This window comes from Lynx canadensis, chromosome C1 (genome assembly GCF_007474595.2).
Source record: "Lynx canadensis isolate LIC74 chromosome C1, mLynCan4.pri.v2, whole genome shotgun sequence".
In the NCBI taxonomy this organism is placed as follows: domain Eukaryota; kingdom Metazoa; phylum Chordata; class Mammalia; order Carnivora; family Felidae; genus Lynx; species Lynx canadensis.
In genome coordinates, this window is record NC_044310.1 from 190,275,916 (window position 1) to 190,301,527 (window position 25,612).

General features: G+C 38.0%; 1 protein-coding gene and 1 pseudogene across 1 annotated transcript in view; both read left to right on the forward strand.

Annotated features, from left to right (window-relative positions):
* The window catches only part of PARD3B (par-3 family cell polarity regulator beta), a 1,010,919-nt gene that overhangs the window by 290,846 nt on the left and 694,461 nt on the right, over positions 1–25,612 (forward strand). The window lies entirely within an intron of this gene.
* LOC115522602 lies at positions 7,397–7,513 on the forward strand (annotated as a pseudogene).

Genomic DNA, 25,612 nt, shown 5'->3' on the forward strand with positions numbered 1-25,612 from the left:
TCCCTTTCTGCTTTTCTTTTACACTCACCGGCAATGACTGGTGAATAAGAACAGGAAATATTGAAAATCTGCCTGCCCATGTGATTTTGCTATTTGTAAGCTCTGGAGGAGTGTGGCAAGAGTAGTCACCTTCCCCCACTCCCTGCTCAGTCAGATGGCTTTCCCCAGGGCTTCGGAAACAACAGATCATTGGGAGAATAATGGAACGTTGGAAAGATACAATAAAATAGAATTTAACCTCTTGTTATCATGAGTGGCAAACAAACATTATACCAAGCTAGAGTCTGAATTAAAAAAAAAAAGTTTTACAAATATTTATTTTAGCATTAACTTTAAAACATGATTCCTGGGGCGCCTGGGTTGTGCAGTTGGTTAAGCGTCCCACTCATGACTCAGGTCATGATCTCACAGTTCGTGAGTTCGAGCCCCACATCGAGGCTGTCAGCACAGAGTCTGCCTGGGATTCTCTCTCTCCCTCCCTCTCTGCCCTGCCGTGCTTGCTCTCAATCTCTCAAAATAAATAAGCTTAAAAAAACCCCACAATTTCTTGATAGTTATCAATTTCTCTATCAAATTGTATTTGAAATTGCACTTAAGTATTTTACACAGGTTACACAGATTAGAAAGCTTAGTTCTGTCATTGTTAATAAACGGACACATTGCATTTGAAGGCTCATTATCAACTGGCCAGGATAATGATCTCAACAAAAATACAAAGACCACACTTTTGAACTATCTTTTTTTTATAGATGGTTTTGATGGGTGAAACAGTGTGAGTATGAAATCAATACAACTCCTACAGCATGATATAAAGAGAGGTATTAGGAAGTAAAATGGCAATAGTGTTTTATATGTGGCTGGCCTTTAACACAGTCAGGAGAGGTTTTATTCTTTTTAGGTTCTTGTAACAAGTTTTGCTTGGCAAAAGCCGCCATTTTGGGGGGTTGTTTTCTTTACCGTGTTTTAGATTATTGCTCTTTTAAATTCCAGTGGAGTGCTGTGCTCTTTAATTTTCATAATTGCAATTATGCAAAATATTATATAGTAAGTATATAAGTATCGTAAGCTAGTTAAGGCTTATTACAACTTCCTATGATAATACATAAAGGTAATTTTATAATAAAGCATATGATTGTGTATTGCCTTTTGTTCAACATTTTATATGTCCATATTGAAAAAGAACATAGTCCTACTTTTTCTACATACAATTTGGAACATTGTGATAAACATTAAGCAAAAATTTTATCAGAGTTGAGATTTAAAGAGTGGAAAAGATCCATATATACAACAAATGCTTTAAGCAACGGATTTCAGAGGATTAGTGTATTTCCCAAGAGGCTAAGGCAGTGTGCCTCTGGTTGTGGTCTTAAAGTGCTGGAGACAGGCAATAATTCTGCAGAAATGCAATGCTCCACAGTGTCTTGTTTCTTAATTATAAAAGCTATTCTAATTATTCCGTTGTAACTTATTTAAGTTTTAAAGACTAACTTAGCTAAAATTTCTTTAATTGAGATGGAAAGGGGACTGTTGAATATTGTTGTCACTAATAAAATATATAATAAAGAGGAACCCACCATGATCTGGTTTGATGTCTTAATGAAAGTTAACATGGTGAAATTCTTTCCAGTACTAAGTCACTGAATGCTATTTTTTACTTAATTCCTACCAAATATTAATGTCTTGGAGTTCTTTGGATTATTGGAATATCAAAATATGCAGGAGTTTGCTAGAAAGGGTTACCCTTTTGCCCTTTGGCATTATTTTTGATGTTACGTTTACTTTGTAACCACCTTTCTTTTTTACCATTAACAACAGAAGTATCCAGTCCTTTATCAAATTACATGAAGTATTGCTATGTGCTAGATGCAATCTGAATAACATATGTTTCCTAATTTTAAGAGTCTATGAGAGGGACAGTTGGATAAGTTCTTGACTGTAGGGCCATGTGAGCAACCCTCCAGAATGTTGAAATAGAGAGGGAATTTTAGAATCACAACAAGGGCATCTCAATTAGCTTGGGGAGTCCGGGAAGTTGTCTTGGTGGATGTCACTCTTGAGCAGAGTCGGGAATAACAATTTAGCGTTGGCTGGATGAAGCCTGGATGCGTGAAAGAGCTGGGACAGGTTGGTAGGCAGGGTTGGGGCACATGGGGCCCCGGGTTCAGCAAACTGCAGTCATCGTTCAGGCTTCATTCTGTGCCAGGCTTGTATTACACAGAATAAATCCAACTCACAAGCTCAGCAAACTAAACAACAAGCTAACGACTGTAACAAATAATTAAGTGAATAATGAACGAACTTTGGAGAAAAACAAACGAAAAGAGCCACAAATATGAACTGACATTCTTTATGCAGCGAGCATGGTACTAGAAGCTGAGGAGATAATACTGAACACAACAAATATGATCTTTACCCACATGGGCCTCAGTCTAGAGGGAGAAACACATTTTAATAAATCATTGCATGAATAAATATGTAATTTTAGGTTGTGGTAAATGCTAACTAGGAAGTAAAGGATTTGAGAAACTGATGATAGAGAAGTTTTACTTAAATGTAGGCAGAGGTCAAACAAACGTTTTAGAGGAAGGGGTGTTATGCATGAGACTTCAAGGAAGCGATGGAGGCCTCAATGGAAGAGCAAGGGGTAGAATGTTCTAGATCAAGTGAGGGGAGCATATGCGGATCTGAGGTGGAACAAACAGAGCTTGGAAGGAACATAAAGAAACTAACAGTGGAGTAAAGTACACAAGAGAAAGAGTGATGTAAGATGAGGCTAGAAAACAATAGAAGCGCAAGACATTGGGGGCCCAGAAACTGAAGGTTGAGTAAATTGGAACAAAGATGTGAGGAGCCAGCTCTTTTCCTGGTCTGCATCAAAGTGGTGCAGTTCAGGCAGACTTCGGGGGGATTTTTCTTAATACTTTTTTTATGGCAACATTTTTTTAATGTAGTAAGGAAAATGGACAGGTGAAGTAGAAGTGATGAGAATGATCTAAACCAAGAGTGCACATTTAGAGAAGAATATCTCAAAGAAATGGAATCTAGTTCGAAAGGAGGAGGAGGTAAGGTAAGCAAGATAGTCTAGATGATCTACTGAGTGACAGTGAAGCAGAAAATAGAGAATAGCGATAGAAGATTCGGGAGAACAGTAATGGTCCCATTGTTGTCCACCAAGCATATGTGGAAAGTGCACTTGGGTGAGCATTCCATTGTGAAAGACATACAGTGAACATTCAGTAGCTTTCAGAATGGCTGATGTCTTTGGGATATTGGGCCAAATGTCTCCTAAACAAAAGATACTCTTTCATTCTGTTCAAATGGATGAATATTAGAAAAAAAGGGAATAGTAGTCTCTTTATCATAAAGGTATATAAACTTCTAAGATTTCAGGTCAGGTGTGTGTGTGTGTGTGTGTGTGTGCGTACGCGCGTGTGTGTGTATAGTTGTGTATAGTTGTGTGATGTCCATGGTGGTATAATTAGATGTCTTTGAATGATTTTCTTCTTTTTACCCTCCCCTCTTTGAATTTAAAAAAGAAAGAAAGAAGGAAAGAAAGAAATCCACCACTCATCAGTCATTGCTAACCTGGCAGCAAAACTCCAAACATTATCTATTTTTCTATCACTCTTCCAATGCTACATATCACTTCCCTAATGAGCTTTCAGCATCTTTTTTTTTCCCCAAATTTCTTCGGCTAATATTATTGACAAGCTTCATGAAGCCACAGCCTTCTTCATCAGTTCATGACTTTGTACCATGCATTTTAGGGAAGAGCCTCCTCATCAGAAAATAACTCTTATTCTTGATACAAAACTGTTTGTATCAGTTTTTCCACACTCAGTACCTTTATGGGTCATCCTGCTTGCAAGAGAGTTCACCCCGAGAGAGAAGGAACCAGGCAAATGTATTTCCCCAAAGATCCTTGATCATTTGAGGAGATGAGAGTGGGTTTTGAACACTTGCTATCTTGCATTTGTGTTTCAACCTAACCCCCACAGAGTTCATCTGTGTTTGTAGCTTCTAACTTTGTATTAGCTTCCAAATGGATCTAATAGTATATTAATAAGTTTAAACTTACGGAAACTATTTAACCAATAATTTTAACAAATAATGTATTAAGGCCATCATGTTAACCTTTTAATTTTCATCGTGTACAATGTTTTTCAAGTATCAGAATCACTGTGATTTAAAATACATTTATTTTGGGGCACCTGGGTGGCTCTGACTTTAGCTCAGGTTGGGCATCTGACTTTAGCTCAGGTCATGATCTCACGGCTCGTGAGTTTGAGCCCTGCATTGGGCTCTGTGCTGACAGCTCAGAGCCAGGAGCCTGCTTCAGAATCTGTCTTAGTGTCTCTTTCTGCCCCTCCCCTGCTCATGCTCATGCTCTGTCCCTGTCTGTCTGTCTCCAATATAAACAAATGTTAAAAAAGGAAAAAATTAAGAAAATACATTTGATTTTGTCTCAATTAGAATTTATGAAAACATTCTTCTGTTTTAGAATATATATTGCTTTTAACTCTAACAAAATTATGTATCATTCCCATGTTTCTGATACTCTACATGATTTTAGTATTTGAGGAAAACTGAAAGTCTTGAGGAACTTTCTCCATTCCCATATTTTAGTGAAATCGGAATATAAAATCTTAAATGTGAAGTAAATGCCATTTCTGTAGAAATTTTGTTAAAAATAATATGCTTTAAGGCAAAAAGTGGTTGTGTAAATTAAAAGCAAAATTTAAGAGCTATTTTCTTTTTTTCTTCTTGAAGTAGAATAATAAATAATGTGAAGTTTTACTGAGAGATAATAGTATTCAACTATAAGAAATATATATCGTTTTATTATGAATAGAAATTTTGGAAATCAGAGCTAGAGTTTTGCAATTACACACATTTTAGGGGTGGAAAGCATGTTATTTTTAGAAACTGATGCGAATAGCCATATGCCTCAACATCAAGGTCTGTGGTTTACAAATCTAAAAGATTTAAAAGAAATGTGAAGGTTAATACAATAAGAGTGTCCTCCACCATTTGTAAAGATCAGACATGCCTACAGAGAAGAACATTACCATCTGTACAGATGGAGAAACCTCAGATGTTGTGGCTTAAAATATGTGTATTTTCTGACATTTGGGTAGAATGATATAATTTCTTATGAGTGAACTTGATTCCTGACATTCACTTAAATGCTAATTTAATTTTGGTACAGGAATAGCAAACTTTCCAAATTTCATGGTAGTTGAGTTATCCTGGGATTCTGATGAGTGATTGGGAATAAAAAGGGCCTTCTGAAGCCTGAGCAGTGATGGAGACATTAGATAAATTCCCAGTAGCTACAAAGCTAGAAAGAAAACCTCTTCAGCGTAATCCACAGCAAAGCCTGAAACTCTCTTGCTTTAAGGAATTTCCTGGTGGCCTTAGGGAGAATATTAATCGAACTCTTTAGGCTTAACCTCCATAAGAGACTGTTATGCAGCCCTTGTTGTTTCTACTTTAAAGTCAGGAATTTTAAGTAGATTAGAAGGAAGAACAGTGCAGTGCAGCATAAAGTTAACATTATACTGTTAATAACATTCAACTGAATTATTAATTTCCACCAGAAGTTGTTTTTAAAGTAATCAGGATTAACCGTAGGAATAAGGATTGTTTTCCCCTCTTTGCTTCTTTTTCCAAAGAATAATTCATTAAGAATACCTTATAAAAACAAAAAGGGAACATAGCCATAAAAACTTGTTACATTAATGACTGATTGTGTTAATCTACTGTAGCTGTCTAATTCTTTATCCCGACAGGGAAGGAGAAAAAAAAAAATCAAAGGAAATTGTTCCTGTTCAAATTGTTGAGTTTTTTGTCCTCTCGAGAACCGGTGGGTTAGAGAACAATGTTTGGGATGATTACCAAAAGTGGATAGAATCAAAAGGTGCTGGTTCTCTCTTTCTCTGTCTCTCTCTCTCTGTCTCTCTCTCTCTCTCGGCGAAAGAACCATTTGAAATAGCACAGAGGCAACATGGCCTGGGCACAGAAGCAGGGTGGCTGGCAGATGGTACCACAGGCTGGAGAAGCTGCTGGCAGATGGCATGGACTATTTGAGCAACAAAGACACTTTTGGCTACCGATGCTAAGAGTTGGAAAGAAAGAACAAGACAACTTCTCCATGTTGCCAGCTCGTATACAGAAAAGGTTTTGGCAGAATGGAGACTGATAAAAGATATTCGATCGTTAGCTACAAGAAAAGTGAAGAGACGTTATTAAGTTTCATAAAACGTGCTCCCTCTGGTGTGATTTGAACCTAGTTTCGTATGGGAGAGCCCTTTAGAGATCATCTAAACCAGCTCTGCTCACTGAATATTTGGGCACGCACATTCTGTTTTTATTCCCGAAAAGATACGTCTTCAAAACTTTATATTAGGTGGTAAGATTGTAGTTTCATGTTGTAGGGATTAGGAGTGGTTCTTGATTGTCAATTTAAGGAGCCCTTAAGCCGTGTTTGGATGCTGAAATCGTGTGTGGTGAAGTCATGTTTGGCTAACATGACATATGGGCTTAGAGCTTTACCAGCAAAAGGTGTGCAGAATTGTGTCTCTGAATTACTTTGGGGGTTCTGGTCATTATCACATGTATCACATTTGTTTCCTGGAGCCTCTGAAGCCACCGTAACAAACAGTCATTTAGTTCCTAATGATTTCGTTGGGGCTGCTCCAACTTTTCATTTGTAGCTCTTTCACTTCTTGCTACCTCATCTCCCTCTGTACCTATTGTTAGATATTGTGTTTCCAGAATTAATTAACTTAGATAACTTTTACCTAATACCTTTTATGTGTAAGCAGTACTTTAAACTGAAACATATAACTCTTATTCTAAAATAATTATTTACATATATCAAGAACAGCATTAAAAATACTTAGGAATGTTTAAAATCAAATAAAATTGAAACACATTACCAGAAATAGAAAAGCCAATTCCATATGCATTCCTAATAATTATATCTCCCTAGCTCACTGAAGTTTAAACTGTTAGTCTCTCAATTATTCAGAGAACTGCCAAGATTCTAGATGTAATTGAAAATGCCACTGAACTGAGATCAAAAGAGATCAGTAAGATATATTCAAAATGATGTCACCCAAGATGCCTGTGAGCCACCAAAATTGCCATCATAATGATTATTTAACTTTTGAGAAGGCTTCTCTTAGAGATTTTGGATTCTTGCCTTCCCCTGTATTCTGTCAGTCTTTGTGATCTGATTTCTGTCAGAATGCTAGAAGCCCTGATTGGAACAGAAGGCAACATGCCGAAGTAGGAGGGTATGAAGGCACAGAGATAGTTTAGCATGAGGAAGCACCCATAAGAACTACTCAGTAACTGAAGGGTGAAATGATGTCTTCAACAATTCAAGGGAGTGCTTGCTTCCAGCAGCACATATCCTGAAAACTTCGAACGATACAGAGATTAGTGTGGCCCCCGCGCACGGATGACACACAGATTTGTGAAGCTTCCAGATTTACAAAAATTTTTTCCAATGGGGAAAACATGTATTTTAATAGACCATAATTAAGACATTTAAAAGAAAATTTTCCAAAATACAGTCAGTTTTTTTTTTTTTTTTTTGGTGGGGGGGAAGCACTTCTGGGCAAAAATATGTTTTCTAGAAAATCTTCTGATTTATAAATTTTGATTTCATACTTACCTCAAAGAGAGTTAAAGTTATAGCCAGTATTTTTCATAAGTTGGAAATTATGTTTAAAATCTTTGTTTAGGGGTGCCAGGGTGGCTCAGTCGGTTGAGCATCTTGACTCTTGATTTTGGCTCAGGTCATGATCTTGCAGTCATGGAATTGGGCCCTATTGTCAGGCTCTGTGTTGAGTGTGGAGCCTGCTTGGGATTCTCTGTCTCTCCCTCTGCCCTTCCCTCACTTGGGTACATGCTCTCTCTTTCTCTCTCTCTCATAAAAATAAAATAAAATAGAACCTTTGCTTAGAGGACTATGCCTTTCTAGTCTACGTATAGTATCTACTCCCAGAGGTATTATTTCTTCCTTGTCTTCCTCATTATGATAATGATAGTGGGAGTGGTGGTACTGTAATGGAAACTGGTGGGTCACACAAGCCAGGCAGCCCTCATTCTACTTTAGTCTTAGGTCGGTCACATTACTTAATCTCCCTAGATCTCTGTTTTTTCACTTATAAAATAAAAGTGTTGGCTTTTAATGTCCTCTCTTACTTAATCACTCAAGCTTGCCTTGCCACTCCAGGGTCCAACTTATAGAAAAGAGGAAGGATTGGTATTGATTTATCTGGAAGCCATGAAAAAGGAAAGTAAGATCCAGAAAGCATACACTAATAGAGGTTTGATTATCAAGCATTTGGGATCTTATTCCAAATTTATAAGTAGACTCTTGCATTTCAATGTCACTTTCTTTTTCTGTGAAATAAGACAGTTTATTCAGCCGGATGAATCTGTACGGTTTTAACTGTATCAAAGACTGATTTCTAGTTAAATTCATGATTCTTGTTCTTTTTTTTTTTTTTAATTTGTTTTTAACGTTTATTCACTTTTGAGAGAGAGAGAGAGCGCAAGCAGGGATGGGGCAGAGAGAAAGAGAGACACAGAATCTAAAGCAGGCTCCAGGCTCCAAGCTTGTCAGCACAGAACCCGACGCAGGGTTAGAACTCACGAACTGTGAGATCATGACCTGAGCTCAAGTCGGATCTGAGCCACCCGGGCGCCCCTCATGATTCTTGTTCTTGTCCTTCTGCAAGAGGAAGCTCTCACTGGGACATTCTCATCATTTTTGTACTAGAGTCCCACCTATACGTCATCCCTTTTCCCCATCTATCACTCACTTCCTTTACTAGTGTGATGCATTTTATGGCTTTGCATTCTGGGATGAGAGACATGGAGCCTGCCTTATTCATCCCTGCGTCTCCAACATCTAGCCAAATATTTGTTGGCTGAATTAATGTAAACATTTCTAGCCATAACCTGACTCCCAGGACTTCAATTTTCATTTGAGAATCCATCCATCCATCCATCCATCACTTCCTATCACTGGTAAAGATTCTAATCTCTCCTCCCCCATGGCTCGAGACCACTACAACCCCTGCTTTTTTTTTTTTTTTTTTTTTTTTTTTTTTTGGGACAGAGAGAGACAGAGCATGAACGGGGGAGGGGCAGAGAGAGGGAGACACAGAATCGGAAACAGGCTCCAAGCTCTGAGCCATCAGCCCAGAGCCTGACGCGGGGCTCGAACTCACGGACGGTGAGATCGTGACCTGGCTGAAGTCGGACGCTTAACCGACTGCGCCACCCAGGCGCCCCTACAACCCCTGCTTTTATAGTCAGGCAGACATCAGGGTGTGGGAGAGCTCCTCACCTGCCTCATTCTCATAGTTAATCATTAAGCATTAGGAATTGGAATTTCAATCTGTTGTCTCATAGAAGCAAGGCTTGAAACTGCTGTTAGCTTCACTGTTTTCATACTGATACCGTGTGAATTAGACAGATTTTTTGTTTCCTGGCTAAGGAATCTAACCACTATTTACAACAAAATCTTGTTTCTCTGGGAATATATATTCTGGGTTCCAAGTAACTAGTTGGCAAATGAACTCTTGTAAGGCAACCCATTTGTAAGTTGGGCGTGGCCTTTTGGCAGGAGGTATAGAAAGGTACACCCGGGTAAGTATGGTGTCAACATACGCGAAATTTGTAGTGCCTCAAAGAGAACTTTTTAGCTTGTGACAGAAGAGCGAATTCCCAAATCAGTCACTGGCTTTTCCCACATGTACAGATTGTCACATTAAGAAAAACCTTTCCAGAACACATCTACTACAGGAGCAAAGTAGAGTTGAGTTTTGTAAAAATCGGATTTGAGTGAGGGCTTCGTTATTACAAACTTTGCCAATCCTCACTGTTTACAGTTCAAAAGAAATTTTAAGTGGATTATTTTCATTTAAGCTGTCATCTGTGGTTTGATTTTCCATGGGGCGCTTTTTTCATTTTGATAGTGCTTCACTGGGGAAATCTTTTGATAGCAAATAGACTGCTTCCTGCTCTATTTTTGTACCTCAGCTTTTCTGTATCTGGAAGTCACAATCATCTGTTCCCTGGATTACTATAGTGTGTTCCAAAGTCACCCTTGTGTGTCCATCCTTAAGGTCTACCCCCAGTTTTAAATGTAAACTCTCAGACCAGGGACATTGTCTGATTTGCTTATTACCACATCCCTGGTGTTTAGAACAGTCTATGGCACATAGTAGACACCCAAGTATATAGGTGAGTGAATTAAGTGGGTGCTTTGTATATTGACATAGATCAAGATTTCTCAGTCTTGACACGGTTGATGTCTTGGGCCAGATAGTGCTTCATGTTGGAGGAGCTGGCCTGTGCATCGTATGATGTTTGGCAGATTCCTGGGATCTACCCACTAGATGCCAGTAGCACTCTCTTAATATGTTAATAATAATAATAATAATAATAATAATAATAATAATAAAAGTGTTAGCAGAAATTGCCACTGATTGAGAAATGCTGATATTGGCAGAAGACTAAATCCTAATATTAGTATGTTAGAGTAGTGAGAGTCAAAAAGATACAGGGAATCTAGTTCCACCATTATAAGCAGTGTGACCCCACACTCTTGCAGCTTAATCTTTGAACCTTGGTTATGGTGAAAATTAAATGGCTGTGGCTCTCTTGATGAGCGAGAAGCCCTTGATTTCTGGACAGATCCTGCTTGTGGCCAGAGATAACCTTTCTATCGACCATGTCCCCTACTCATTGCCATCATGTACCTTTAGGGAGGGCTCGTACCAGTTCATTCACGATGTCCTGTGTAGCACAGAGGTTCTTCCAGATGCCCGATATTTTTAGGAGTTTGCTGTGTGATTTTATTTTGCTCTTAATTGATGTGCCATTACTTCTAGCCAGGGGAGAAAGAATGACTGTCGAGATGTCAGCATGATGGGAGTGCTGGCCGTTAGATAGTTCCAGGGAATCCCACCAGTTTATTTCTGCCATTGTTTTAGCTGTAGGACTCTGATTGCTGTAGGTTCTGATTGCTTATTCTCTGTGAGCTTTGGTTATGAGTCATTGTGAGGGTTAAGTGAAACTATGTAAGTGAAACAGTAAGAGCTGGGCACAAAGTTGGTGCTTACAGCTGAGCTCTCTTCTCTTCCCTTTGTTAAATTTCCAAAACCATCTGTGTATGTGTATACATATTCATATAAATCATCATCCATGCATAAATATATGGATAGTCATTCAATAATTAATACATACATTCCAAACACATTTATTGATCACCTATTTAATAGGCCCTGGCCCTATTCTAGATGCCAGAAATGGAGCAATGAAAAAAATAATAGAATCAACAGCAATTATTAATGGTATAGCGGTTTAGACTATGTTCTCTACTGAGTTGTATATAGGTTAAAAAAATTGAAAATCGCTTTATGAAGAGTCATTTCAAGAGTGTGGTCACTTAAACTATCATTTCATAAAAAAGTTTGCCCTCGTCAAAACAATGTTGCCCCACGATGTGTAAAGCACCCGTTTGTTTTTCAGAAACAACATATGCAAAATATTGAAAGCCTGAACCTTTCACCTAACTGATTTTGAATTTTTAACCCTGACATATCAGAGTAATTTAAGCATTAAAAAACAACTTTTCAATTTGATCCTCCTTTCTGGTTTATTATACTTCTGCACATCCTGAACACTCAAATTAGTGTCTGAGGTCTGCAATGGTGATGAAGTACATTTCTGTATTATCTAGAAATATTTGTGTATCTTCCTAAGAATATCTGGATTGCATTGAATTTCCTCTCAGGGAGATGGGTGAAAATAACTTTTTGCAAAACATGACTGCATCATCCCTAAGCACCATTACAACATGCTTAATGGGCTGTAATAGTATTTTTATTATCTTATAACTTTGGCTCCCTTAACGTGTTTGAAGGTCTTTAAAATGCACCTTTGAGCATTGTTCCATGTGCTTTGTGTCCCCTGAATAAATATTATACCCCTGTTGACTTTTTAATTTTGAAATTTGATAACAGTAATGAAAGAGAAATCCCTGACCATTTTATATGTTTGCCACTTCATTTCACATAGCTTCTTTCAGTTTCCAGGGATATATTTAGCAGATATTTGTCTGTTAGGAGTGGGCGTTATTTGGTTGTTAGGGGGAAAAAAAAGAAAAGAAAATCCCACCACTGCTTTATTGATCTTTAATGGTATATGAGGCAAGCTGGAAGTGTTTGAGATGTTGAAACTGACCGATGTAGACACTATATCAAACACAAATGAGAGAAGGGGCATCTTGGACTGGCAAGGTGTACATGTGGAATGTGTCATGTGGAGATGGAATTGGGCTGGAAGGAATGAGCTCTCATGGAGAGAAACATTGGAAGTGGTGTTTTGATTAAAGCATGAACATTGCGAAAACTATCACGCATTGCCCTCATCTCGAGTGGTGACAGGCTTATATGAACGACTTCACTTGGGTCCCTACGCAGGTGAATTACTTGGCCCAACTGGGCTCTACAAATGTCAAGGTACTGTGCTTAAGTATCAGTCAGTCTGGCATATTTTGTTGGGAAAAGTTTAAATCACACTATATATAAGTAATATTATTTCTTGAGAATTTATAGCGAGCCAAAATAGTGCTCAGTGCTTTAAGAGCTTTATATCATTTAACCTTAACAATAATTTTACTAGGTTAATATTAGTGTCATTATTATCTTCATTTTGTAAATGGTGGGGTTGAGAATTACAGGGATTACATAATTTACACACAGTCTGACACTGTGGTAGAATGATGGAAAATTATATATGCTTTAAAATCTTTCTACAGTCAGGAAAACTAGGTGGCTGAGTCGGTTAAGCTTCTGACTTCAGCTCAAGTCATGATCTCGTGGTTCGTGGGTTTGAGCCCTGCATCGGGCTCTGTGCTGACAGCTCGGAACCTGGAGCCTGTTTTGGATTCTATGTCTCCCTCTGTCTCTGCTCATGCTCTGTCTCTCAAAAATAAATAAATGTTAAAAAGTTTTAAAAATTGTGCACAGTCATGCTTTATTCATAGTATTCTAAATCTAGAAAACCTTTAAAAATTATCCAGTCTCCAACCCCCAAACCAATGTTTCAGATTAGGAGGACTCTGAAGCCCTGAGAGTTTCTGAGTTTTCCTTCAAACTTCCCTGATCAAGTTCTTTTACTTTAACAACCTCCTGGGAGGGGTTTTGCTTTGCCTGAATTTTATATTAATATTAATTTATTACAAGTACTTGGATTCAGACAGGTTGTGAATGGAGTGTGCTAATTTGATAATTTAGAGCTTCTTCATCTGTTGAGTTGGGATGAGTGACAGTGGCTCAGGTGTTGAGTTGGGGCGATCTGTTCAGACTGTATTTATGGTGGAGGTCCCACGCAATTGATGACTAAATGGAAAGAGGATGTGACTGCTGGTTGCTAGTTAGTTTTTAAAAGCCAACAACAACAAAACAAAATAAAATACTTCAACAGGGGATCAGACTATGTATCTGAGATACTGTCTATATCTGACCACTGTGATATGTAATTTTTAGGCTGCTGATGTGATATATTTTTTTTTTCCATTTACTGACTGTTGCTGCTAGCAACTACTTGTTTTTTTTACACTGATGAAATGTGATTAGTGAAAGCAAGGAGGAATTATGTGATATGATTTGTGTGGACTCTACACCACCATTAGAGATAAGTCTTTTTAGTCTCTGTGGTTAATTTTAATGTTTTTGAAACTTATGTGTGGAAACCCACTTGGGGAAAACGTTAAAAGATTCTCATTTTAAAATTCTGGGGTGGGTCCAGGAGTGTTTATTTGCTCCCCCTACCCCACTCCAGGATATTGTGATGTAGGTGGTTCATAACCAAACTTTGACAAATGCTGAATTGTAGGGAGGACTGTGCTTCTGATCTTTCAAAGATAAAGATTCTTTTAAACTTACTTCATGTAGAAAAGAAATGTTTAGCTTATTAGTCCCTAGGTAATCTCTATTTTTTGCCAGATATAAAATTGGAGCCTTACGACTGAATTTGTCTTTAGAGAGCCTACATTTAGGGATACCTAGAAACCTAAGAAAACAAAATGTTCTGATGACTTCTTTGATGCAGTATGAGATTTTCTTTTTAATGTAGACAGTTTTTGTTGGCTGCGATTCTTTTTATCCAGTCTTGTAACATTGGACTGAGACATGGAGGCGATTAACATTTTTTGTTCCCCCAGGATCAAAGAATGCTGGAAATGGTTAGAGAAAACGATCTGGGTTTTCAATCTTACTTCTACCTTTTCCTTCTTTGTGTTTCTTCCCCTTACTTCTCAAGTGTTTTGGAGTTATGTTTTAAAGATACACATGTAGTATTCTTAATGTTTGTTTATACTTAAATATCAAAATGCCCCTTTCTGCATAATGGCTATAGATGAATAATATCCAGTCAATTCCCTGTTGGCCATCCTTTTAGCCATCGCTGGGTCTGGGGTTTTCTGTCAGGGCCACACCAAACATGGCAGTGGAGGCAGACGCCCCTGGTTTAGCCTTCCCTGTAGTCCCCACACCCACCTGGGTGCACTGGTAAAATGAGGTCTTTGCTTTCCATGCAAAGCCTCTTTCTCTGGTTCTTTTCCAAGGCCCTCAAAGCGAGCACTTTTGCCAGAGTGGCAGAGAAAGTCCCCTTAGATTGAGAAGCAAGAGGTAAACTTAAATATGCCGTCAGGCTCCAAGCCAAATAAAGTGCTAAGCATGACGATTAATTGGATAACTACCAAAATACCTCTTACTGTAACTGTAATTCAGAATATCCCTGGCTGAAGTTAGAAAATGATATTAATTAATTTGAATGTTTCTAGGGTACTCACCAAATATGTGCACTGCTTATAAGATTTTGGCATTGCAGGCAAGAAGAGTGGCTAATATGCAGTGAAGTTCTAGCTTGTGCCGGGGGGTTTAATCCTTACAACAAGCAAGGAGTTTGGTAGCTGTGTCTTCACCTCCTAGGTTGGGAAAGTGAATGTCACATGACCTGTTTATATCCCGAGCCTAGGGATTTCTCATTGCTTCAACTACCTCTGAGTGAGTCAGGGGGATGGTGTCACTGATAGAGCTCGGATTTCTATCTTGAAGTGTTTGTATTCCAGCGAAGAGAGGGAAGCCATGGACACAAATCATGGAATTTATACATTTTTATTAAGGGACAAGGGAGCAATATAGATTAATGCTGTGGGGAGTTTGAGGAATCAGATCATATGCTCGGCTGGGACCATCGCGAAAAATGTTGTTGTGGAAATACGAGTTCAAATGAGTTTGAAGGACAGGAAGGGTCTTGACCAGTCATCAGAAATGGAAAGGGCATTCCAGGTGGGGAATATAGTTCAGCCAGGCAGAGACAGGATCAAGGCTGAAGAATAGGGCCTGTGACTGGGAGATCATAAGGGACCCCGGGAGAACCATGAATGCCAGGCTCACAGGTTGGAGCATTACGTGGTTACAGTGGGGACATTTTGATGTTGTTGAACACGTGTCAGTCGTGAGGAATATCAAGAGTATCCACGAGGACGTGTGTGCTAGGTGGAACTGAGAGAATGCTGGAGGGTTAGTGAAGCTAATTTGGAAATGATTGCAGTAATCCAGGCTTGAGGTGGAAAAAGTGTGAGTTTGGGTGGGAGCAGAGACAAAAAGAGATGGATTTGCAAGATGAGTGACAGAGTTTAGTGGCTGGCTAGAAGCACAAAGACGGGCCACGTATAGTAGAGACACTACTACCAGAAGTGATATCAGAATGCTTCTCTTGCTTATCTGCCAAGTTTAAGAAGCTTGTCAATGGAATTGAAGCCTAGAGAAGAGAGAAAAAGCTTTGGCTGGAAATCATAATTAGAGCCATCATGCTGTATTTATGGGTGTTTACATGATCTTGTTAAGGAACTCCTGGAGGAACTTACCTGAAAGCACTGACCCATTTGGTGTGAGTCATGAGAGGCCATCGCTATCCTAGCTGATGAGGGTCATCTGATCACTTTGCTAAATAAAACTGGACGACGTGCACTCATGTCAAGGACTTGCAAGAAAAGCAAATACGCTTTAATGCAATGCCGTATAAAATTAACTTGGAAATTCGGTTGCCCTTCTACTGAATCGAAATAATACACCAAGGATTGTTTTTTTTTTAAGTGAAGAAGGAAGTACACAGATTGTTTCCTATGCACCTTTTGAATATTTCATTTGGAATCTAGTCAAATTGGGTTAAATACCAATTTGTTTTGGTTTCAGGGATTTTATTGTTTTGAGTTCCTCAGTAATAAATGATATTTAGAGAAATGTGAAACTGCCTGTCCATCATTAAAACATTTAAAAATGTTTGAAATCATGTTTAAAGTACATAATTAAGGAGTGGTGCTGCTGTTTAATATCGTAATATTAAATACTGACTCTAATTCCATATGTTTTAATATAGTATGATTCGATTTGAATTTACTTTGATAAATGTTGTTTCACGTGCATGTTCTTCCTGGTATTTTAGACCCAACGTTATTTTCCTAGCTGAATTTTCATCAGTTGTTTAGTATTTTACTGCTTATTTTAGTGTTTTCATATTAAAGACATATTTGTAGATTGTTCATGTGTTGTAATTATGTTTTTACATAACCCCCTTTTGGAGGCTTTGTGTAAATTTCCTTTTGATTTATTGTAGGGTATAAACAACTCAAAACAGTTTCTATTGTTTGGTTAAAAAAAACCACTAATCATGTCATATTTCTGCATCATATCCTGATTTATCCTTCGATTTTAACTTTAGAAGTGGCTTCCTCTTTGTTTTCCTGATCTCAAGGCAGAATTCAGAGCACTCAGAACAATGTGTGAGACAGGAGAACATTTTCCATGGGAAAAAGAAGTTCAGTTTTCATCGTTTCTCACATCTGTTCTATTTTTTTTAAATGAAGTGCTAAAAAAGTAAATAATAATGATAGGAATGATTTCTTTATTTAGAAAATCAACTGTCAATTAACTGATGAATATTCTTTTTAATCAGTGTTAATTGACAAACTTCCTGCACTTGTAAACTCAGTGCTTACATAATGGGTTCAGTTTGACTATTCTTGATTTCCCTTTTATATTTTGGTAGTCCTGTTGGGTATACTTCTGTAGTAGTCCCTGAATTCCCTCATCTGGAGCTAGATGGAGCTATGAGATCTTCTGTAAATGTACAGCAGCAGGCCAGAGGCTCTTCTTCAAGTCTACTTGTGGCAGTCGGTGCCCAGTGCCCACTTTTAAAACCTTCTTGTGCCTTTACTCTTAAAGAAGCGTGGATGAGAAAGGGTGGCCATTTAAAACACCATCATTAAAATGGACGGTAAGCCCACAGTTCTCTGTCATTTATCACTGAGCAACTAAATGCATAAAAACTCCCAAGACCCGATCTAAAAGAAAAACACACATACGAGCTACAGACATACCTACCTTCAACAGTCAAAGAGCCAGATTAAATGTTTTGCCATTAAAAATACACTTGTTTGTTTTTAGCGTCTAATTCTCTGAAAAAGTCACCAGCCATTGAAAACGATGGACAGAAGAAGATACGGCAATGGTCTCAGGACCCCTCTGCCAAATTTTATACACACGCATGTGTAGATAGATGGAATTATGGATATAATGTGCACTACATATGTACACGTCATTATGTAAGAATGTGGCCAATATTTCACAACTAAGGATTATACGTTTTGCCTAAAAGGTTTTGATTAGAATTTAGAGATGTGTTCTTTCAGAATTTTTCTGTGCTTAGGGTGGTTTAAAAGTCTCAGCAGTGAACCTTGTCCATGCCTACCAAACACTTTGGAGAAGAAAAACAAAAGCGATTTTTGTGCGTGCGTGTGGTGGTTTTGTTTTCCGGCTCTCTGTTGGGCCAGCTGGGCAGTGTCTGAACTTGTTATGCACCGTGTTTAAGTCCCGAGAAATGTGCCCAGACTACTGTCTTGCTGCTTGCTATCAGTTAGGACAGAAGTTGTTAAAGGTCATCTGCTTACTTTGAGAAACTAATTGTAATAAACTCTTTTGCCTGATTGTCTAATTAGATTAGCTTTCGCTCTGTGTTATTCAGAGTTTTGGGTGATCGTGTGGCTGATTCTCATTTACTTCATTTGGCAAATACTGCTGAAATCAAATACCTGTTTGAACTCTGCGCTTTGTTTTGTTGTGCAAGTCACTTGGAGACTTTTACCTAAGTCCCCTGCTGGGGATTGCCTCTCCTTAAACTTTATTCTCCTTCTGTCTTCTGTCCTTATTTGCTTTTCAAATCTAGGGGAATAACCATTATTTGAAACAGCTTTTAAAGGCTGGAAAGGTAGACAGGTGGTTCTTGGTTTGGCTTGAATAGACACTTCACTCTTCAGGGTATTTTATCAAGCTATTAGGTGAATAGCAAAAAGGTATAACAATGATAATTATAAAATAGTAATAAAAATTACTTAGTAGATTATCTTATATCTGAAAGTCCTGAGCAGCTGAGACATGTATAAAAAGGGTTGCACAAAACCTATCCTTTTCATGTAGGATCTTACTCAAGACTTGTTTGTTCTTTACACACAGGTTGTCTGGGCTTCATTATCAGCTTTTCCCTAGGGGAGGCTTAAAGGCCATTCGGTGTCATAGCACTGGTATATGGTACATAGATAAGGCGTAGTCCCGTTTTAACAAATGAGACTATAGCCTGGGGGTGGGGGGTAGTGATCCCTCGGTCTGAGATCATTCAGCTTAGTTAAGTGGAGGAGTTCTACTCTGTTGTCTGATTCTAGTGTCTGTGCTTTCCCCAACCATTCATTATTCATTTGTCCACCAGATACCACTCACCCCCATCCACAGCTCTTTCTTAAGTACGTGTTTTGTTCCAGGCGCTCCTTCAGTGGCTGAACGTTTAATGGGGCAAATGACACTGATGAGCTCCGCTTGTGAAGGGAGACAGATCGTAAGCAAGTTAGAAACACAAAACACGATAAAATTGTGGCAATAAAGGACAAAGGCAGGGTGATGTGGGAGAGAATGGCTAGAAATATTGGGTAGGTTGATCACAGACTCTCTCCTCTGAAGTCACACCTGAGTCCGCTTTATGTTTCTAGAGTCAAATAGGAGAAAGAAAAGATGGTGGGCAGCTGACAGTGGCATGCTGGGAAGAGGCCTGCTAATAGCAAAGGAATAAAATGAAATAAAGCTAAGAGCATAGCAGCTCTTGTTATAGAGACAATAAGTAGCTGCTTCTACCACAAATACCTCTCAAAATATCCCTGTATTACAGACTCATTGACGCTCATGATGATTGAAATGAGTTATACAGAAAAAGATGAAATGTGTACATTCTGTTTCAGGAATTAAACCCTTGTGAAGAATTCTAGAAAAAAAAATCATAAATTTAGGAGAAATTTTTGGTGATTAAAAAGAACTATTAGTAGAAAGTTTGCTCCAAGAGAATACTATAATACTCAAGATGGCAGAGAAGGGAGACCTGGTCACAACATTTGTATTTCCCAGGTTTTTTTTTTTTTAAATGTTTGTTTATTTTTGAGAGAGAGAAAGCAGGAGTGGGGGAGGGGCAGAAAGAGAGGGGGACAGAGGATCTGAAGCAGGCTCTTTTGCTGATAGCAGAGAGCCCGATGTGGGGCTCAAACTCACGAACCTTGAGATCATGGCCTGAGCTGAAGTTGGATGCTTAACTGACTGAGCCACCAGGCGCCCCATATTTCCCAGTGTTTAAGGGCATGCCATTCATACATGGATGTAGGGAGTGGGGTCAGATTTTTTGTTGTTATTAAATTAGAGTATAATTAATATGTAAGAAAAGACACAGATTTTATATAAACAGTTCAATGAGTTTTTGCCAAATTTAATTCCTTGTTTAACTGCCATTCAAATAAAGCATTAGAACTTTTCTGTCATTCCAGTAAGTTGCTGTGTGCCTCCTTCCAGTCAGTTTTCCTCATTCCCAGAGACAACCACGGTTCTGATTGCTACCACCCTAGCTTGGTTCTAGAACATCCTATCAATGAGGCCCTAGTTTGTATTCCTCAGAGCTTGGCTTCTGTCATTCCATACAACATTTGTGAAATTCATCCATTTAGTTTTATGTATCAGTGCTTTGTTCCTTTTTATTACAGAATAATATTCCATTGTATGGATATACTACGATTTCTTCATTTTCCTCCTTAGCTATTCTAGTACGTGTAAAGTGATGACTTGTGTTTTTAATTTACATTTCCCTTATGGTTAATGATACTTGATCTTTTTTATGATGTTAAATTTAATTAATGTATGTTTTTAACATTTTTACTGAGATAAAACTTATATCCCATAAAGTTCACCCTATGAAAGTGTATAATTAAGTGGTTTTCAATGTATTTGCAGAGTTGTGCAACATCCCCCAAATCTAATTTTAGAATATTTTCATCACCTCAAAAGAATTTTTGCACCTACAAGAAATCACTCCCCATTCCCAGTCTATATATTTTAAAATGTGTTTTATAATTTTATACTTCATCACAGTTCTAGTAATTGGCTCTGTTGGCTTTATGTCTGTCCACATGCAGTGTGGGGGAAGGGCACATTTCCTTCTAGTTTCATCTTTTCAGATTCTTTTGCAGTGGTCTTGTGAAAATCTTCAGGTGGAGTGCTCTCAAACTTAAATGCATTCAGATCACCTAAGGATCCTGTAAGGATGCAGATACTTTCTAGGTAGCTCTGGAGTAGGGTTTAGATTCTGCATTTCTGACGAATTTTCACAGACGCCCGTGCTCTCGGTCCATGGGGCCACTTTGAGCTGCATGGTGAGAGATTTGGGTTGGTAGATCTTAAAAGAGGAACAGTGTGAGAGAGACGGTATTTGTGTTGTAACATTTTTATCTGATAATTTACACACAGATGATGTTTTTATTCTCAGAGCAGTTCTTAATCTGTTTTGAATTTTAAAAAGTTTATCCTTTCTTTTTGTGTATAAAACAGGGAATGGACTTTCATAATTTTAAAGACAGGATTAAGAAGAAGGCCCTAAAAATCCTTCAGCATGTCATTAGTTTGCTGATAGGCCACAAAGGACCCTGCTGAAGAATGGATGAAAAACAAGTGCATGGGAGAATCCTTTAGGGGGCCCATGGGGACTAGTTGACTAAGAGTAGGATTTCTTCAAAGACCTTTCAGGGCCTTTCTTCAGTTTCTGGAAGCACTCCTCCACTCTTTCCTAGAGCTTTCTGAGGACCTGGGGTGAAGAGGGAATTGTACTCAGGGTTGGAGCCAGTTGAGAGCTATTGGCCTGAGCCTCTGAAACAGCCATATCCACCCTGACTCAATCAGCAAGTTGAATGGTGAACAAAAGGACAATACAGTAAAGGTACTTGCCTCAGAAGCACCAAGTCTGGCTTACATATTTTGTCTCACAAAGTAATAACCCAGACGTTCATGTGCGTGGTCAAAGTTATATATTGGTACCTCTAGTTTAAATGCACATTTCTTGGGGTGCCTGGGTGGCTCAGTTGATTAAGCCCCCAGCTCTTGGTTTCAGCTCAGGTCATGATCTCACGGTTCGTGGGATCGAGCCCCACATTGGACTCTGTGCTGACAGCACAGAGCCTTTTGAGATTGTGTCTCTTCCTCTCTCTCTGCCCTTCTCCTGCTCAGTTCTCTCTGTCTCTCTTAAGATGAATAAATAAACATTAAAAAAAATGCAAATATTTCTTAAAGTTGGCTATAAAGCATACTTTATGAAGCAAATCTAATTTTTCTAGTTATCTTCATCGTATAATTGGAGGTATGTTTGTATAGACTAAACACTTGTTGGATTGGGTCAAAGGATTTTGGTTTTCTATGAAAAAGTATGGAAGTGGTAGATACCTCACGCTCCTTTTGGCCTCGGCAGACATGTAGACCTAACATAAAACGCAAGAGAGAGTATACATCTTTATTTCTTTTTTGTTCTCAGTTCTTTCCGCAAGCTTTAGCTCTGCCTTTATTCTGAGAGCTGTTCTGTCACATTCACGTGGATCCCTCCTTCCAGACCGGGGCATCTCCAGACACTCAGAATCTTGCTTCCTTGGAATGGTTTTCCACCATGTTCAATTCTTATTAAATTTTAAATTGTGTTAAGGTATTAAATTTTACCAGTAGGGGCCACTGCCTTACATTGTCTGAGGTGTTGACTGAAAAGCCCTTAATTTGAAGTTAGAAGTTATGTAAATGAACATCCTCCGCTATAGAAATTTGTGTAATGAGCTTATTTAAAGTAAACTTTATCATTCTGTCAGTTTACCAAATAATATCGCCAAAGATGGCACTATTTTATAAGGACTCCATATACAATGAATTTCTGAAAAGTAATTGTTTCAAGTGGTGATGGGGAGCAGATTAAGATATATTTAGTAATGATAATAATTGCAGTAAAGCCACAGATATGAAAACTCTGTGTTTTTACTCAAGTCTAGCCAAATAGCATGTTTCAGTTTGGAAACATCACTTAGGTGCCCTACATTGTTGTTTTGTTCATTTCAGAGAGTATAATTCTGGCTACATCAATTTAACTATGGCTGTGTGTTCTTAGAACTGAGTAACTTCCTCAGACTGAACATATTAAATTAGTTTCAATTTCCTGCCAAAATTTATAGACAGGTTGTAAATGAAAAAGCTGCCTCTGCTCTTCATTATCACTATGTATTATAGTTTTTTAAATAAAAATGTTATTTACTTGCACCTACTGTCAGATATTAAACTACAGAGGCATCCATCAACAGTTCTGTTGGAACTGTAAAGAAAAAAGTCATGTAACAGCACACCTGGCTTTAGTGTTATAGCTCAGAGTTAGTGTTGCAAGGTGACTTTGATATGTCAGAAAAGCTAATTATGTCCCATCAAAGGACTGAAGAAATTGCCTTTTTTAATGAAAAGTATTTTATAGGAGGTGACAGTGATCTTAGGCAAAGCAGTAAAACTAGGTGTATAATTATATAAATTCTTTAAATTCTTATTAGACTTAGCTAATTGACATGTTACTGTCCAATGTAGAAAAAAATGGTTAAACATAAAAAACAGAACAGTAGTTTTGGACTGTACTGATACAGTAATCTAAAATTGAGTCTGTCTCCATTCTTCCAAGTCTAGTCTTAATTCTTTCCTGACACCTATTTATGGTTAGGCATGTTTTTACTTGAAATAAGACTGTAGTGGATTTTTATTAGAATAAACTATTAGTCAACAAAATAAAAAGGCAACCTATGGAATGGGAAAAAATATTTGCATGTCACCTATCTAATAAGGGCTCGATATCCAAAATGTATAAAGGACAACTCAATCGCATAAATAATACATACATACATACGTACATACATACATACAGCAAGCCTGATTAAAAATTGGCAAAGGACCTGAGTAGATGTTTTTCTAAGGAACACCTACAAATGTTCAACAGGTATATGAAAAGATGCCCGGGGCGCCTGACTGGCATAGCCAGTGGAGGCTGTGCAACTCTTGATCTTGGGGTTGTGGGTTCAAGCCCCACATTGCATGTAGAGATTACTTTAAAAAAACCTTTAAAAACAAAAAACTAATCATCAGGGACATACAAATTAAAAGCACGATTATATATGCTTTCACATCTGTTAGAGTGGCTATCTATCATCAAAAAGAGAAAAGAGAACCCTTGTGCACTGGTGGTGAGAATGTAAAGTGGTCCAGCCATTATGGAAAACAGTATGGAGGTTCCTCAAAGAATCAAAAACAGAACTGTCATATCATCCGCTGATCCTACTGGGTATATAGCCAAAAGAAATTAAATCTGTATCTAGAAGAGATATCTGTACTCCCATGTTCCTTCTGTATTATTCATAATAGTCAAGATAGGGCACCAACCTAAGTGTCCACTGACAGACTAAATAAAGAAAACGTGCATGTGTGTATATGTGAATATCTATACATATTTATATATGTATAGGTATGTGTGTCTGTGTCATACACAATGGAATATTGTTTATCCATTAAAAGAGCTGTAAATCCCTCATTTGCAACAACATGGATGAACCTGGAGAATATTACATGGAATAAGCCAAACATAGAAATATTCTGTGACCTCATATGTGAAAATTAAAAGTTGAATTCATAGAAACATGGAGTAGAATGGTGGTCGCTGGGTTCCCTAGGGTGAATGAAATAGGGAGATGTTGGTCAATGTATACAAAGTTTCAGTTGTAAGATGAATAAGTTTTGAGGATCTAATGTATGTCTTGGTGATTATATTAAATAATACTATACGGTATACTGGAAATTTGCTGAGAGTAGGACTTAAATATTCTAATCACTGCTACCCCCCAAAGGTAACTGTGGGAGGTGAGATGATGGGTGTGCTAATTAGCTTGGATCTGGTCATCATTTCACAGTGTATAGATACATCAAATCATCACATGGTATGCCTTAAATATATATATAATTTTTAATTGTCAATTATATCTCAATAAAGCTAGAACAAAAAGGGATAAGCTACCAGTAACATATATATGCTCCTGAAAATAAAAAATACAATTTTCCTAGCTCAAGGGTAATAACTTTGATAGGCATATGGTACTATTTTATGTTTCTTATACATACATACATACATACCTATAAATTTAATTTTTATTTCTTTAGAGCCATATCAAGGGTGAATGTGAAGTGAGTCCTGCTGTTTTGTATATAAGGATTAAGAGCAGAACTTTTTATTGTTAGCTTTGACAGAACGTATGTGATTATTAGTGATGTCTTTTTTTAGAAAATTGTAAATTATAGGAATGCCGCGCAGGAGGAAAGAAATGAAGCATACAGTAGTTATTTAGGTTTACAAGATTGACAGTGATTTTTTTTCTTCATAGAAGGTTCAGTACTTAAAGCAGAGAGCTGTAATTGTTGGTTGCTTTAGATGCCCTTAGCTATTTGGGATGTGGAAAGATGTATGCTATAAATGTTTTACTCCCGTAATTGTCATGGCTTCAGAATGGTTCAATTATAGCTGTTTTGTAGGAAAGGTGCATGAAGAAATTATTTCTGGTGGCATTCCATAATGATGGCCATCCAGTTTTTTAAAAAAAAAATTTAAGTGTGAAGAAAATGAACCTGTTTTGTTACTGGAAGCCAGCATGGTTCCCAATGTTCCCTATTTCTGCATCTCAGACAGTAGTCCAGGCAGGAACTGTGACAGAGCAAGCAACCAAGAGTAGTTGTTTCAGTGCTTGGGTTAGGAGAACTTCTTGAGGAATGCTTAAGCTACTTGGATTTATGATTCCGAAATCATAAAGTGAGACTTGAAGGTATTAACTAGCCAGGTCACGGAGTGCCTGTATCTGAGTACAGGTAATCAGGGTGTGGTATTTGCTCATTCTAACTCATGTTTTGTGACCGAGACTGTATCACCTGTCTCTCTGAGTATCTTATAATGCCATGGTCCTCTCTGAGGCTGCTCAGCTTCTGTGACAGTGTGACACTCATGAAGGAAACCAATGTCAAAATGGATAATTTATAGGAACCTTGGCCAGAGCATTTTCTTGAGAATCAGATGTGTTTTTTTAAACGTTTATTTTTGAGAGAGAGAG